Consider the following 15,706-nt stretch of genomic DNA (forward strand, 5'->3'; position numbering starts at 1 on the left):
GACATGGTGGATTGGCATGATGTGGGAGGCATCACCCCACCCCGTGGCCCCGTAGGCCACCGTTTGTTGGTCCAAGACCTCATCCTAGCCCCTACGGTCCACAGGCTTCTCAGGACCATCTGTTCCCGGATGGTCACGTTGAACTTCCAGGCTACGGAGGTGACTTCTATGAGGACTACTACGGAGCTGTCTGAGTTAGTAGTAGTACCACTAGTATTGTAGTAGTTGTATCTCCACTGTCCTGCATGACATGTGGAATACGACTTAGTGTGTAGTCAATTTCGGAGGTGTAGACAAATAATTTATAGGAGCTTGGAATGCCTCCGATGAGATGTAACGTCTTTCATCATAGTTGTACTGTAGCCTGGGCTTGTACTAAACTATGTATGATGTGTATGACCGTTGGTATATATATGGCAGTTTTATATTACCATGACATACGGATGGAATCTTTGCATTCCGTGTTATCCATTACATACTGCACTCCCTTGCTAAGTTTGAGCCATCCTTATCTAAACCATTGTCTTGTTTTCTCCTAGGATGGTCAACACCCGCAGCAACCCTGCTGCCTCGGAGCAGGGGGAAGCCAGTGCAGCTAGGGGTGAAAATCTGCCTCACCCGCCTTCTCTGGCCGAAGTAATGCTGGAGGCGGAAAGAAACAAGCGTGAGACTAACCGCCTGCTAGAGCGGATTGAGCAGAACACTGCACGCCACCCGCGAAATGACTTGGTGTCGATCAATGACTTTATCAAGCTGTACCCACCAAAGTTTAACCATTCCGTCGAACCCCTCGACGCGGATGACTAGCTTCGTAGCATTACCCACAAGCTACATTCTGCCAACGTAGCCGAAGCCGACAAGGTTACCTATGCTGCCTATCACCTCGAAGGCCCTGCTAGCCTTTGGTGGGAAAACTTCGAAGCTATGCGCCCGGTCGGCCAAGTTACTACTTGGGCTAAGTTTAGTGAGGCTTTCCGCGAGCATCACATTCCGGAAGGTCTCATGGATCGCAAGAGGGAGGAGTTCTGCAACTTCACCCAAGGAAGACTGACTGTGGATGCTTATAGTCGTGAATTTGGAAATCTGGCACGCTATGCTCCCGAATAGGTATCTACTGACGCTAAGAAGCAAGCAAGGTTCCGCAAGGGACTTAGCCCTGAGCTTCGCCGCGATCTTCGTCTGCACAAGTGCACCTCCTTTCAGAAGTTGGTCAATAAAGCCATCAGTGCTGAGACAGGCCAGACTGATTATGACGCTTCACACAAGCACTCCCGTGACTTTGGCTCTTCATCCGGCTCTGGAGCTCAGAAGCGCCGGGTGTGGATCCCAAACACGGCACTACCACCCAGGTTCATCCCGAGGCCATCCTTTGAGGCGCCTCGTCCCAACCAGCAATTTGCACCGCCCAAGCCCTATGGTGGCCCCGCTGCTAATGCTTCTCCACGCCCCAATGTGGTGACATGCTTTAAGTGTGGAGAGCCGGGTCACTATAGTCGAGAGTGTCCCCAGAACAACAACCCCATTCAGACTGGAAAGTCCGTTGGCCGTGGTAAGCCCGCGGGAAAGACATTCTATGCCAAGTCGGTCATCACTGCCCGTGGCCATGTCAACTATGTTTCAGCCGAGGAGGCTCATGAGGATCCCAACGTTGTTCTTGGTACGCTCCTTGTTGACTGCCATCCGGCATCTGTTCTTTTCGATACTGGAGCATCTCATTCATTCATATCCGAGAACTATGCTCGATTGCACAACACAACATTTTGTGACATGCCCTCTACCATGGAAATTTGAACTCTTGGCTCTAGATGGCAAACTTCTAGAGTAAGCCATGGGAACGAAATCCTTGTTGATAGACTTGTCTTCCTTGCATCCTTAATAGCTCTCAAGTCCTCAGACATAAACATCATCTTGGGTATGGACTGGATGTCAGCTCATTATGCTAAGATCGAATGTGCCACTAGAACCGTTCAACTTACTCACCCATCAAGCAAGACAGTCAATGTCTTAACCCGAGTGGCCAAGCGCCAGCTTTACTCCTTAAATGCCAACCCCCTTCCAGACCTTGAGGATGTTCCGATAGTCCGAGACTTTCTGGATGTCTTTACAGAAGAACTGCCAGGTGTTCCACCTAACAGGGATGTCGAGTTTGTGATAGACCTTGTTCCAGGAACCGTTCCAATTTCTAGAAGACCCTACAAGATGGCACCCTTAGAAGTAGCCGAGCTTAAGAACCAACCCAATGAGTCCTTGAAAAAGGGTTTCATCCATCCTAGTTCCTCTCCTTGGGCTTGCCCCGTCCTCTTCGTTAAGAAGAAGAATGGAACGGATCGAATGCTTGTGGATTACCGACCTGTCAACTTGGTCACCATCAAGAACAAATATCCGCTTCCCCGGATCAACGATCTGTATGATCAGCTCGCTGGATCCTCAGTCTTTTCCAAGATGGATTTGAGGTTGGGCTACCATCAAATCAAAATCAGAAACGGGGACATTCCCAAAACGGCCTTTGTTACTCATTATGGCCAATACGAGTACACCGTCATGTCCTTCGGTTTAACCAATGCCCCAACCACCTTCTCGCGGTTAATGAACTCGGTTTTCATGGAGTACTTGGATAAATTCGTCGTAGTACACCTCGATGACATACTCATCTACTCCAAGAATGAAGAGGAACATGCCGAACGTCTAAGGCTGGTATTGATGAAACTTCGAGAGCATCGCCTTTATGCCAAATTCTCCAAGTGTGAATTTTGGTTGCCAGAAGTGACCTATCTAGGCCATGTAATCTCTGGTAAGGGTATTGCTGTCAATCCCGAGTGAGTTCAAGCCGTCCTTGATTGGACTCCACCTGAGACGGTTAAGCAAGTTCGGAGCTTCCTTGGCTTAGCGAGCTATTGCCGCCGCTTCGTCGAGAATTTCTCCAAGGTTGCTAAACCACTAACTGAACTCCTCAAGAAAGATAAAAAGTTCAAGTGGACTCCACAGTGTGAGTTCAGTTTTCAGGAACTGAAAAGACGCCTGACATTTGCTCCCGTACTGGTACCACCAGATTTCTCCAAGGACTTTATTATCTATTGCGACGCCTCACGACAAGGACTAGGTTGCATACTCATGCAAGATCGTCAGGTAATTGCCTATGCTTCACGGCAATTACACCCACATGAGGAAAATTATCCCACACATGATCTAGGGCTTGCAGCTGTAGTCCATGCACTTAAAACCTGGCGACATTACCTCCTCGGTAATCGTTGCGAGATCTTCACCGATCACCAAAGTTTGAAATATATCTTCACCCAACCAGACTTGAATCTCAGGCAAAGACGTTGGGTTGAGTTGATCTCGGATTACGACTTAGGAATAACTTACACCCCGGGCAAAGCCAACGTCATGGCTGATGCACTAAGCCGTAAATCCTATTGTAACAACCTGATGTTACAACAGAGTCAACCACCTCTCCATGAGGAATTCCGTAAGCTTAACCTTCACATTGTTCCTCGAGGATTCCTATCCACCCTGGTGGCGAAACCTACCCTTACGGATCAAATCATAACCGCCCAGCGGTATGATAAGGGCATATCCCGGATTAAGGAAAACATCTATAGCGGAGTTGCTAAATGTTTCTCCATGGATGAGCGAGGTGCTGTCTTCTTCGAGAACCGTTTGGTGGTTCCCAAGAAACAACATCTGCGCCAGTTGATCCTTAAGGAAGCTCATGTATCCCCTCTCACCATTCATCCCGGTAGTACTAAAATGTATCAAGACCTACGCCAGAGGTTTTGGTGGACTAGGATGAAGAGATAAATCGCTCAATACATTGCTAATTGCGATGTTTGTCGTCGTGTTAAAGTAGAGCATCAACGGCCTGCTGGCACCCTTCAACCTTTGGCTATTCCTGAATGGAAATGGGATAAAATCAGTATGGATTTCGTCACTGGGTTTCCCAGGACCAAGAGAGGGAATAATGCCATCTTCGTCGTGATCGACCGTCTTTCCAAAGTAGCCCACTTTCTACATGTTCGTGAGGGTATCACCGCTAGCCAGCTAGCCGATTTATACATCTCCCGAATAGTGTCTCTTCATGGTGTTCCTTTGGAAATTAACTCAGACCGTGGGAGTCTCTTCACCTCTTGATTTTGGGAAAGTTTCCAAAATGCTATGGGAACTCGTCTCTCTTTTAGTACTGCCTTCCATCCTCAATCAACTGGTCAAGTAGAGCGAGTCAATCAAATTCTGGAAGATATGCTCCGAGCTTCTGTCATCTCGTTCGGAATGAGTTGGGAGAAATGCCTTCCATTCGCGGAGTTTTCTTATAACAATAGTTATCAAGCCAGCTTAGGCAAGGCTCCTTTTGAAGTTCTCTATGGACGAAAATGTCGAACGCCTCTTAACTGGTCAGAAACCGGGGAAAGACCACTCTTTGGCCCGGATATGATTCAGGAAGCAGAAGAGCAGGTTCGCGTTATTCGTGAGAAATTGAAAACATCCCAATCTCGTCAAAAGAGTCAATATGATCGTAAACATACGCCTATGACTTATGAAGTCGATGAGAAGGCTTACCTTCGGGTTACCCCGTTAAAGGGAACCCATCATTTTGGTATCAAAGGCAAATTGGCCCCTCGTTACATTGGACCCTTTCGCATTCTAGCCAAACGAGGAGAAGTTGCCTACCAATTGGAACTACCTCCGCATCTTTCCAGAGTTCACGATGTCTTCCATGTTTCACAACTCAGGCGTTGCTTCGCGGATCCTATCCGTGGAGTGGACCACGAAACACTTGATCTACAAGATAACCTCTCCTATCAGGAATATCCCGTTCGTATCCTTGATCAGGCCGAGCGTACCACTCGACGTCAGAATATCAAGTTTCTCAAGGTTCAATGGTCACACCATTCCGAGAAAGAAGCCACTTGGGAAAGGGAGGATCGTCTTCGACTTGAGTACCCCACCTTCTTCCCGGAGGATCCTAAATCTCGGGACGACATTCTTTTGAGTGGGGGTGAGTTGCCACACCCTAGCTAGATCAAGCATTAGAGTGTGCATCATGTTTATTTTCCTCTTAAATTAGAAATGGGGATGACAGAACCCCCAACACCCCCCTGGAAACAACTAGGGTTTACTAAAATTATTTTCAATGAACCTGAAATGCCCTTCTAAAAAGTTCACCCTCTTTGTCTTGGGTTAGAACCTCTGGCAAAATTGGTGCACATTTTTCAAGGACAACAGAAGGTCATTGAATTAAATCATAAGTGTTTGAATTTGGGCATTTAAATGCTATAAAATAATTTAAATGCTCAAATAATTCTGGAAATAAATGTTTGCTGTTGGAAATAATCTAAACAGAGCCCACAATTATTTTCAGGATTTTTGGAAACATTTTAGTATTTTAATTAAAGCCCAACAGTTGCAGTTAAATAGAAAAACAGAAACAATTAGTAAAAAAGAGAGAGAGGGAAGCTACCTGGGCCTTACCTGTGCTGGCCCAGCCCACCTGGCTCGGCCCAGCCGACTGGCTGCCAGTCGTCGTCCTCCTCCTGCCAGAAGGACGCGGAGCGCGTGGCCGGCGCCCGCGGCCACACGCCGGCCACCTCCTGCTTCTGCCGACGCATGGAGACGTCCAGAGGTGCCACGCGAACCCCACGTCCCCTCTCATCCTCTCGCACTCTCCCCTTCGTCTCCCTCACTCTCTCCCGCGATGGCCGAGCGCGTCCCTCGCCGCCGATCGCCGTAGTTGCCACCAGAGCCACCCCTCGCCCCTCTGACGAGCCCAATAGCTCCGCCTCATCGCCCTACACCTCTCCGTCGACCCACGCAAGCTCGGACGTCCCCAAGACGACGTGGTGCCCTTCTTCCCCGTCCACGGCCACCGGACGCCGTCGTTCGATTCGCCGGCCTCAAGTCCTCCCCGAGCTCGCTGAGCCCCTCTCCGACCCCGCTGTGAGCTCCTCTTCCTTTTTCCCTAGCTTCCGTGCTCGTTTCGCCTCTGTAGCCGCCATTCCCACCGCACCCGAGAGCTCCCCGCCGCCGACCATGGCGCCGTCGTGGCCAGAGCCACAGTGGCTCGAGGCCAAGCTCGCCGTTGTGCTCAGCGCAGCACCAGGAACCCGTAGCCACCACCAGCTCCTTCTCCCGTGCACCGTAGCCTCGAAACCAACCCCGCCCGAACTCCGGCCGCTGCCACGAGCTCGATTCCGGCGAGCTCGCTCCACCCCAGCTCCTCCCACCTGCCCCACTAGATGCGCGCGAGCCCCAGCTACGCGTAGCACGTCTCCGCCGTCGATTTGGTCACCAGGGGACCAAATCCGAAGCCCTCCGCCCTCTCGGCCTCGCTGGCGGCACAATGTCGGCGGGATTAGCCCCGCCGACCAGGGGTTTGACCCTAGTTTGACTCCCCTGAGTCAATGACAAGTGGGCCCCCTCTGTTAACTAAATCAGATTAGTTTTAACTAAAAATAATTAGCTTAATTAACTACTGACATGCGGGACCCACCAGTCAGGTTTGACCTGGACGTCCCCGTTGACCACTGACGTCACCTTGACGTAATGCTGACGCAGTAATGCATTTTCTGGATTTATTTTTATTCAGGAATTTCCAGAAAATAGTTAAAACTTCTAAAAATCATAGAAAATCAACCATAGCTCCAAATGCAAAGATTTATATATGAAAAATGATCAGAAAAATTCAATCTATCCATATGTAATGGTTTCATGCATGACAAAACAAGTTTACCTTGCTGTTTAAGCAGAATAAGGAAATGCACTATTAAGGCCATGTTTAATGAGCTAATATTTGAATCTTTGATTCAAATGAGTTCATTCCTTTCTATTATAACTTGCATTAGGTCAAGACACATTCATATTGCTATGTCATAGCATGCATCATATTGTTGCATATCATCATGTGTTGATTGTGTTCCGATGTGTTCTTCGTGGTAGGTTCTGCCTCCGAGGATATTCACGAGTATCCAACTGAAGGGAAGTATCCCACTACCACTCCATCAGGCAAGCAACCCATTGATCATTTCGATACAAACCCATGTTCTCGCTTCTGCTCTTGTTTACTGCATTAAGACAACGCGATTCAAACTGTTGTGTGTTACGGTAGTTGAACCCTTATCCTCTGCATGACCTGTCATTGCCACAGTAACTAGATGAAACCCACTAGCATGTGTAGGAGTTGATTGAGCCATGTATGTGATTCCTACCTTGCTATGTCTGCTATGCTTAGAGTTGTGTCAGGTCTGGTTCATCTGGGTGATGGCCAGAGTGAAATGCTTATGCCGATAATGTGAGGGATGTGTTGAACATGTTTTGGTAAAGGTATCGATGAGAGGCCATGTAGGAGTACATGGTGGGTTGTTTCATTGAGGCCGTCCCTAAGAACTGAGATCTGTATGTGTGATTTAAGATTCAGCTACTACCATGCATTGGGATCCTTAATTAATCCTCTCGGCTTCTTAACCACCCTAGTACTTTGTCCAGGAGTTGCAACTAGTTTCTGGTGTTTGTAGGTTATGTGTTGGCGGCCGTGCGTAGCGCCGACCCTAGGGGTGGGCTATGTTGCGGTAGATACACCGTGGCCGGGTATGCCGGGCGCCCGTTAGGCGTCTTGGGACCCTGTTCACATCGTTCGGGGCCGTATGTGGAAACCTCGGCCGGACTCCCTGCGGATGGAACCTGGATAGGCGATAAACCTAGACTAGAGACTTAAGTGTTTAGGTAGGCCGTGGCCGACACCCTCGCTGGGCTTCCGCTTGAAGGTTGCCGAGTACATGTCGTGTAAGCGGCGGTAAGTGGTGAAAGCGTGTATGAAGCAGTACACCCCTGCAGGGTATAAAACTATTCGAATAGCCGCGTCCATGGTAAAGGACTACTTGGTTGCCTATACAGTTTATAGACAAGTTAATGGGTACTAATAAAAGACTCAAGATAAGTGTGAGTACCGAGGATGGCCCTCTCGTAGGATGACGAGGGAGGATCTCGGTGGAGTATTGTGTTGGTGAGTAGTGGACTCGTGTGCGAAAACTATTTTACTGGTGGAGTTCCGTAGGATAGCTTAGCCAAGAGTCAAAGCTAGCTTGCTGCATTAACCCCACCACCTTCTTGAGAATAAGCATGTTTAGTAGGTTTTGATGTAAGACTTGCTGAGTACCTTTGTACTCATGTTTGCTTAACTACTGTTTTCAGACGTCAACACCGTCCCCTCCGATGGGTTCTACGTAGACCTTGACGTCGATGAGTGACTAGCCACCCAGGTGTTGATCCTGGCCATGGAGGGCCCTATGTAGATAAACAGGCTTCGAGAAGCCTTCTTTCTTTCTAGAGTCTGTACTCAAACTAGTTGCTTCCGCATGTGCTTGTATGATTGTATGACTTGAGTGTCGGGTCATGTGACCCCTATCTGTATGAACTTGTTATGTATGGCTCTCTGGAGCCTTTAAATAAAGTACTTGAGTTGTAGAGTTTTGTTGTGATGCCATGTTGTATGTACTCATATCGGGCATATTGTGTGTATAATTGAAATGCTTGGTATGAGTGGGATCCGACAATCTAGTTGTTTATCCTTGGCAGCCTTTCTTATGGGGAAATGTAGTCTAGTGTTCCTCGAGCCATAGTAGTCCGCTACAGCCCGGTTCACCAAAGTCCTGCAAGCCCAGCACTACTGCTCAGGACACTTGACTGGCCGGCATGTGTTTCACTTCGTTCCTATGTCTGTCCCTTCGGGGAAATGTCACGCGGTGATATCTGGAGTCCTGCCTAGCCTGCTACAGCCCAGGTTCCCCGGAGTCTTGTTAGCCCAGTGCTACAGCCCGGAATCACTCGCTGATGACCGACATGCTCGATGTGATTCATGTATGCCTGTCTCCATAGGTCTGTGCCGCTTTGGTTTCACGACTAGCCATGTCGGCCCGGGTTCTCTGTCATATGGATGCTAGCGACACCATCATATACGTGAGCCAAAAGGCGCAAACGGTCCCGGGCCATGGTAAGGCAACACCCGTGGGATACCGTGCGTGAGGCCGCAAAGTGATATGAGGTGTTACCGGCTAGATCGATGTGACTTGGAATCGGGGAGCTGACATAAGGTCTCTCTCTTTGTCAGGAGTGCCCTGGCCAGATTACGTCCAAGAGGATTGGGATGCGGACGACGAAGAAATTCGACGCCCACCCACCACCCACTTTGTAGCCACTGTCGATGATTTAACCGACATGCTCGACTTCAACTCCGAAGACATCGACGGTATGGACGATGATGTAGGAGACGAACATGAACCAGCACCTACAGGGCACTGGACAGCCACCTCATCGTATGACATATACATGGTGGATACACCCAATGAAGGCAACGGCGACGAGATGGCGGAGGATGAGCCCTCCAAGAAGCAACCCATGCGCCAACGTCAGCGGCGCCGCTCTAAGTCCCGCCAAAGCAAAAGTGGTAATACTGGCACAGGAGATAATAACACTCCAGATAGTGCCGAAGACAACAGCAATCCCCTCCAGCAAGATTTAGAGCAGGAGGATGAAGGAGCCAGCTCTCCTGAGAGAGCGGCTGGCGGAGAGGAGGAGGATGACAATTACATGCCCCCCTCCGAAGACGAGGCAAGCCTCGGCGACGATGAATTCGCCATACCAAAGGATCCCGTCGAACAAGACCGCTTCAAGCGCAGGCTTATGGACACGGCAAATAGCCTGAAGAAAAAGCAACAGCAGCTTCAAGCTGATCAAGATCTACTAGCTGATAAATGGACTGAAGTCCTCGCGGCCAAGCAATATAAACTCGAGCGTCCCTCCAAGAGTTATCCAAGGCGCAGGTTACTTCCCTGACTGGAGGAAGAAGCATATGAAACGGCTGATCGGCCACCTCATGGCCGCGATAGAGAGGCATTCCAGCCAAAAGCTCAGCCTCCACCCCAACGCCATTCAAATATAAAGCCATGGGGAGATACGCCAGACCTGCGAGATATCTTGGAGGACAAAGCAAAGCATTCAAGATTGATCTACGGATCACGAGGGCACACCACTCTATGAGACGATAAACGTCACGCCGGATACAGTAAAAGCAAATCCGGCCGGGCTGAACACAGCGGGCAGGACCCATTCGAGCTGTGTCGCGATATAGCCCAATACAGAGGCGCCGCACACCCCTTATGCTTCACAGACGAAGTAATGGAACATAAATTCCCAGAAGGTTTCAAACCTGTAAACATTGAATCATACGACGGCACTACAGACCCCGCGGTATGGATTGAGGACTTCCTCCTCCACATCCACATGGCCCGCGGTGATGACTTACATGCCATCAAGTACCTCCCACTAAAACTCAAAGGACCAGCACGGCATTGGCTTAATAGCTTGCCAGCGAACTCCGTTAGCTGTTGGGAAGATCTGGAAGCCGCATTCCTCGACAACTTTCAGGGCACTTATGTGCGACCACCAGACGCCGATGACTTGAGCCACATAATTCAGCAGCCAGAAGAGTCGGCCAGGCAATTCTGGACTCGGTTCCTTACAAATAAAAATCAAATCGTCGACTGTCCGGACGCGGAGGCCTTAGCGGTTTTCAAGCACAACATCCGAGATGAGTGGCTAGCCCGGCACCTTGGTCAGGAAAAGCCGAAATCTATGGCAGCTCTCACGATGCTCATGACCCGCTTTTGTGCGGGAGAAGACAGCTGGTTGGCTCGCAGTAATAACATATCAAAGAACCATGGTACCTCAGATACCAAGGACGGCAATAGCAGGTCACGTCGCAACAATCATAAGCGCCGCATTAATGGCGAAAGTACTGAGGATACGGCAGTCAATGCCGGATTCAAAGGCTCTAACCCCGGTCAGTGGAAAAATCCATTCAAACAAAGTACGCCGGGTCCGTCCAGCTTGGACAGTATACTCGACCGCTCGTGTCAAATACACGGCACCCCAGACAAGCCAGCCAATCACACCAACATGGATTGTTGGGTGTTCAAGCAGGTCGGCAAGTTAATCGCCGAAAACAAGGACAAGGGGCCGCATAGCGATGATGAGGAAGAACCCCGGCAGCCGCACACTGGAGGACAGAAGAGGTTTCCCCCGCAAGTGCGGACGGTGAACATGATATACGCAACCCACATCCCCAAGAGGGAGCGGAAGCGTGCGCTCAGGGACATATATGCGTTGGAGCCAGTCGCCCCAAAGTTCAACCCTAGGTCCTCCTGTCTGATCACCTTCGATCGCAGGGACCACCCCACTAGTATCCGTCATGGCGGATTCGCCGCACTGGTCCTAGACCCAATCATCGACGGATTTCACCTCACTCGAGTCCTTATGGACGGCGGCAGCAGCCTGAACCTGCTTTATCAAGACACAGTGCACAAAATGGGTATAGACCCCTCAAGGATCAAACCCACAAAGACGACCTTTAAGGGCGTCATTCCAGGCGTAGAGGCCCATTGCATAGGCTCAATTACACTAGAAGTGGTTTTCGGATCCCCGGATAACTTCCGAAGCGAAGAGTTAATCTTCGATATAGTCATGTTCTGCAGTGGTTATCACGCGCTGCTCGGACGAACCGCATTTGTTAGATTCAATGCGGTACCACATTATGCATACCACAAGCTCAAAATGCCAGGACCTCGTGGAGTTATTACAGTCAATGGAAACACAAAGCGCTCTCTCCGAACAAAGGAGCACACCGCGGCCCTTGCAGCAGAAGCGCAAAGCAGCCTCTCAAGGCAATCTACCAGTTCGGCGTTTCAAAGCCCGGACACCTTCAAGCGCGCTCGGGGCGGTCGGCAAACAGACGGCGGCCACCCCAATCCCAGCCCAACGGCGTTGTTCGTGCCACGCGTACATAATTACGCATTAAAAATACCATGGGCACAAGTGGGGAGGGGGGCACAACTGCGGCACGCCCCAAAACGTGGCCTAAACCGCACTAGGGGCTTCCCGTTTGGTTCTTTTTCTTTCAGGACTTCAATCTCTGGAAACACTATCCGCCAGCTCTATTGCCGAACACATGATACAACAACCAAGGAGGCCGACAACTACGGAATTCCCAGGTGGATTACAGATTTCATATAATTGCTCGGCTCGCCCTTGGAGGGGACATAGTCCTACTCTTTTTCTTATTACACTATCTGTATCACTCTACTTTAATGCAATTTTTTAATATACAATACATGACATTATGACTATTATTGCATTTTTGTTATATATATATACATATCTATGTGTTCACTAATGACGCCTAGCAACCGTACACTCTGGTACGGCCAACGCACCAGTGGCTTACGTACCCATAATATGGTGTGAAAAGTCCGAACACTTTCACAAGTGCGGCACCCCGAACTTATAGCATTATATGCATCAGCTCCGAATCATGTCTTTGGTCAAATGTTGGGTTTGCCCGGCTCCTATGTTTTGGTACCTTACGTTCCGCTCTATCGGCTAAGGTAGCGCTAGGAGAACTACTGTGATTGTGCCCCGATTCTGCCGGGCCGAGCACCTCAGTAGAGAAAGCTAAAACTGACTGTCATGATAAGGCGAGAGGCTGGTCGCTGTTCGGCGAGGTTTTTCGAGTCCCTAAAGACTTATGTCACTTAGGGCGAGGGGCCGGGTCCGTCCGGCTTACAGGCGTGTATCGCGCCCCAAATTCTGCCCTCCGAATACCAGGGGCTTTGCCGAAATTTAAAATTATAGTATTCTATGGCCAAGTGAGAGTGATAAAGCATTATTAGTCCGGTTGCCTTGTTTGTTGTGCTGAGCACCTCCCTCTATGGACCCAAACATGGGAACAAGAGTGCTCAGGTTTATCCCGAAAACCCCGGCACTCGTGGCATGGGGGCAGAAGCCGAGGACTAGCCATCTCTCAGATTGGATAAACAGCCAAACAGAAGTTAATATTTTAAATTCACAAAAGCGTTGCATAGCGAATACGATACAAGTTTTCATACATACAGGACAAAATGAGCAAGTCTCATTCAAATATTACATTTTGCGAACACTCATCCGCGATAAAACGGGCGCCCGGCAGAACACCCTCGTAGTACATCTCGGAGTGGTGGTGCTCCTTGCCCTCCGGTGGCCCCTCCTTGATCAGCTTCACGGTGTCTAGCTTGACCCACTGCGTTTTTACACGGGCGAAGGCCCGGCGTGCACCTTCAATGCAGACGGATCGCTTGACGACCTCCAGCCATGGGCAGGCATCCACAAGCCGCCTCACCGGGCCGAAGAAGCTGTTCGGAAGGGCGTCGCCAGGCCACAACCGGACTATCAAGCCCTTCATGGCCTGATCGGCCGCCGTATGTAGCTCAGCCATCTACTTCAGTTGGTCGCTCATTGGCACCAGATGTTCGGCCTCAGCATACTGAGACCAGAACAGCTTCTCCGTCGAGCTTCTGTCCTCGGCCTGGTAGAATAGTGCGGCATCGGACACACTGCAGGGCAAATCTGCGAATGCTCCTGAAGAGCTCCGGATTCGGGTAAGTAATCGGTAATTCACCTATACATGCTTGCTTTGCATATAGAAAGCCTTACCCGCCACTATCTTCTTCATCGCGTCGATCTCCTGAAGGGCCTTCTGGGCCTCGGCCTTGGCACTCTTCGTGCTCTCACGGGCCGCGACAAGCTCAGACACTCTCGTCTTCAAGTCAAGCTCCAACGCCTCATGCTTTGTCATGAGAGCCTGGGGCTCTTGCTGCACCTCGCCCACCCGAGCCTCGTGCCTCTCTCGCTCGGTGCGCTCCTGGGCCACCTTTTCTTCGGCCTGGGACAGCGCTTGCTTCAGGGTCGCCACCTCGGTCGTGGCCCCTGGCAAACATACAATGATCCTGTCATTTAGCAATCGCGTCCTTTTTCTCATCTACAGACGGGGTATTACTTACCCTTCTTCTCCTCGAGCTGCCTCTTAGCAAGGCCGAGCTCTTTCTGGGACCCCTCGAGGGCCTCCTTCAGTACGGCGACCTCCGCAGTTAGTGCGGCGGACGCCAGCAGCGAAGCCTGCATATGCATATGGACATACTTATATTAGACTCATGCGATATTATTTGATCCTCTGTTTGGCTTTTCTTTGTGAACACCGAACAAAGCATCAGGGGACACTGTCTATGCGGCAATACTTCTACTACATTTTAAAACACTTACCTCGATGCCCGTTAGAAGGCTAGTACAGGCTTCAGTCAATCCGCTCTTAGCGGACTGAACCTTCTGGATCACCACACTCATGATAGTGCGGTGCTCCTCCTTGATGGAAGCGCTGCGAAGCGCTTCCAACATAGTGTATGGCGCCTCTAGATGGACAGAGGTCACCGGCACAGGCATCTCACCCCCCTTATAAGGGGACCGCCTGCCCGAGCTCGGAACCGTTGGAGGGTTCGGCGCGGTGTTCGGCTGAGGGCCGAACTCGGAGCTCTCGGGGACCCCGTCCCCTCGGCTCCCGGAGTCCGGAAGGTCGCCTTGAGGTGCCTCCGGGACTGTCCCCCCTCGATCCGGTGCCTCTTGAGACAGCACCTCGGCGTCGTCGGCTAGATGAGGGGAGGTGGCGGTCGGGACTGGATCGCTATCCATGTCCAACGCGCCCAGGGAGCCATCCGAGGATACCTCGATATTGGCTCGGGGCAGCCTGCACAATTGAGTTCGGCCTTAGGGAAAGCAATATGACAAAGGAATCCTATGGGTTACTTTGGTATCCGAATACTTACGATCTCCCCTGGGGCTTGGCCTTGGGCAACCACTCGTCTTCACTTTCATCGGCGGCGGTGGAGCTGTCTGGAAGGAGAGTCCTTCCCTTCTTGGACCCTCCGGCCTTCCCAGTTGGGGCGGCCTTCCTTTTCTTGTCTCCCCAGTCGGTGGGGGAGCCTCTTCTTCCTCTTCCTCGTCCTCGGGGGAAGAGTGCGCTGCAGAGTCATCAGACGGTGAGTCCGACGACGCCTGGCGTTGGGAACTCTTTCGATCACCCTTGGCCTTCTTGGTCTTCTCCGGCACCTTATAAGGGGCCGGAGTCAGCATCTTCGTCAGAAGAGCGTCTGCAGGGCCTTCGGGCAAGGGAGCCGGACAGTCGATATGTCCATCCATCTTCTGCCAGTCCTGTCAAAATTACGGGAGTTTAGATCCCGCATAGAGTCAATCTATATAAAAATAAGTATCCTGTGAAAGGTAAAACAACTTACCGCACTAGCGTGGCGCTTCGTGCTAAATTCGTGATCCTCAGTAATGGGGGGAGGGACCTCGGCGCTCTTGAAGAGCACCCTCCAGGCATCTTCATGAGTGGTATCGAAGAGCCTGTTCAGAGTTCGGTGCTGCGCCGGATTAAACTCCCACAAGGTAAACTCCCGTTGTTGGCACGGGAGTATTCGGCGGACGAGCATAACCTGGACTATGTTGACAAGCTTGAGCTTACTGTCCACCATGTTCTGAATACATGACTGGAGTCCGGTTAACTCTTTTCAATTACCCTAGGACAGGCCCTTCTCTTTCTAGGAGGTGAGCCGCATGGGGATGCCAGATCGGAACTCGGGGGCCGCTACCCATGCGGGGTCGCGCGGCTCGGTGATATAGAACCACCCCGATTGCCACCCCTTTATGGTGTCCACGAAGGTGCCCTCGAGCCATGTGATGTTGGGCATCTTGCCCACCATGGAGCCTCCGCACTCCGCCTGGCGGCCGCTCACTACCTTCGGCTTGACATTGAAGGTCTTCAGCCATAAGCCGAAGTGGGGCTTGATGCGGA

This window comes from Triticum urartu, chromosome 2A (genome assembly GCF_056163025.1).
Source record: "Triticum urartu cultivar PI428250 chromosome 2A, HENAU_Tu73, whole genome shotgun sequence".
Lineage (NCBI taxonomy): Eukaryota > Viridiplantae > Streptophyta > Magnoliopsida > Poales > Poaceae > Triticum > Triticum urartu.